The sequence below is a fragment of the Oncorhynchus nerka genome, linkage group LG28 (assembly GCF_034236695.1).
Source record: "Oncorhynchus nerka isolate Pitt River linkage group LG28, Oner_Uvic_2.0, whole genome shotgun sequence".
Taxonomy (NCBI): domain Eukaryota; kingdom Metazoa; phylum Chordata; class Actinopteri; order Salmoniformes; family Salmonidae; genus Oncorhynchus; species Oncorhynchus nerka.
The window spans coordinates 34,595,886-34,598,209 of record NC_088423.1 but is presented as its reverse complement, the minus strand read 5'-3'; positions in this window follow the sequence as shown (position 1 = coordinate 34,598,209).

Here is a 2,324-nt window from a genome sequence, read left to right as displayed (position 1 = left end):
CAGGATTATCCTTCGCTCTCTTCCTTCCCCCTTTCTTCATCACCCCTCTCCTTCTCTTTTATTTTGCAGTGCTGGCATTAGGCCACCTTCCACAGGTGCTTAAGGTGATGCAAGGGCCTGTAAGATTAGGGAATTCAACAGGGAATTGAACAGCACGGGAAACAAAGGGTGAACGCGAGTGTGAAATGAAGGCTTCAGTAGGGATATGCTGTTTTAGTGCCTCAACCACCGTGACCCAATCAGCATAGAATCAAATCAAATCAAATCAAATCAAATTTTATTTGTCACATACACATGGTTAGCAGATGTTAATGCGAGTGTAGCGAAATGCTTGTGCTTCTAGTTCCAACAATGCAGTGATAACCAACAAGTAATCTAACTAACAATTCTAAAACTACTGTCTTATACACAGTGTAAGGGGATAAAGAATATGTACATAAGGATATATGAGTGAGTGATGGTACAGAGCAGCATACAGTAGATGGTATCGAGTACAGTATATACATATGAGATGAGTATGTAGACAAAGTAAACAAAGTGGCATAGTTAAAGTGGCTAGTGATACATGTATTACATAAGGATGCAGTCGATGATGTAGAGTACAGTATATACGTATGCATATGAGATGAATAATGTAGGGTAAGTAACATTATATAAGGTAGCATTGTTTAAAGTGGCTAGTGATATATTTACATTAATTTCCCATCAATTCCCATTATTAAAGTGGCTGGAGTTGGGTCAGTGTCAATGACAGTGTGTTGGCAGCAGCCACTCAATGGTGGCTGTTTAACAGTCTGATAGCCTTGAGATAGAAGCTGTTTTTCAGTCTCTCAGTCCCAGCTTTGATGCACCTGTACTGATCTCGCCTTCTGGATGATAGCGGGGTGAACAGGCAGTGGTTCGGGTGGTTGATGTCCTTGATGATCTTTATGGCCTTCCTGTAACATCGGGTGGTGTAGGTGTCCTGGAGGGCAGGTAGTTTGCCCCCGGTGATGCGTTGTGCAGACCTCACTACCCTCTGGAGAGCCTTACGGTTGAGGGCGGAGCAGTTGCCGTACCAGGCGGTGATACAGCCCGCCAGGATGCTCTCGATTGTGCATCTGTAGAAGTTTGTGAGTGCTTTTGGTGACAAGCCGAATTTCTTCAGCCTCCTGAGGTTGAAGAGGCGCTGCTGCGCCTTCTTCACGACGCTGTCAGTGTGAGTGGACCAATTCAGTTTGTCTGTGATGTGTATGCCGAGGAACTTAAAACTTGCTACCCTCTCCACTACTGTTCCATCGATGTGGATAGGGGGTGTTCCCTCTGCTGTTTCCTGAAGTCCACAATCATCTCCTTAGTTTTGTTGACGTTGAGTGTGAGGTTATTTTCCTGACACCACACTCCGAGGGCCCTCACCTCCTCCCTGTAGGCCGTCTCGTCGTTGTTGGTAATCAAGCCTACCACTGTTGTGTCGTCCGCAAACTTGATGATTGAGTTGGAGGCGTGCGTGGCCACGCAGTCGTGGGTGAACAGGGAGTACAGGAGAGGGCTCAGAACGCACCCTTGTGGGGCCCCGTGTTGAGGATCAGCGGGGAGGAGATGTTGTTGCCTACCCTCACCACCTGGGGGCGGCCCGTCAGGAAGTCCAGTACCCAGTTGCACAGGGCGGGGTTGAGACCCAGGGTCTCGAGCTTGATGACGAGCTTGGAGGGTACTATGGTGTTGAATGCCGAGCTGTAGTCGATGAACAGCATTCTCACATAGGTATTCCTCTTGTCCAGGTGGGTTAGGGCAGTGTGCAGTGTGGTTGAGATTGCATCGTCTGTGGACCTATTTGGGCGGTAAGCAAATTGGAGTGGGTCTAGGGTGTCAGGTAGGGTGGAGGTGATATGGTCCTTGACTAGTCTCTCAAAGCACTTCATGATGACGGAAGTGAGTGCTACGGGGCGGTAGTCGTTTAGCTCAGTTACCTTAGCTTTCTTGGGAACAGGAACAATGGTGGCCCTCTTGAAGCATGTGGGAACAGCAGACTGGTATAGGGATTGATTGAATATGTCCGTAAACACACCGGCCAGCTGGTCTGCGCATGCTCTGAGGGCGCGGCTGGGGATGCCGTCTGGGCCTGCAGCCCTGCGAGGGTTAACACGTTTAAATGTCTTACTCACCTCGGCTGCAGTGAAGGAGAGACCGCATGTTTTCGTTGCAGGCCGTGTCAGTGGCACTGTATTGTCCTCAAAGCGGGCAAAAAAGTTATTTAGTCTGCCTGGGAGCAAGACATCCTGGTCCGTGACTGGGCTGGGTTTCTTCTTGTAGTCCGTGATTGACTGTAGACCCTGCCACATGCC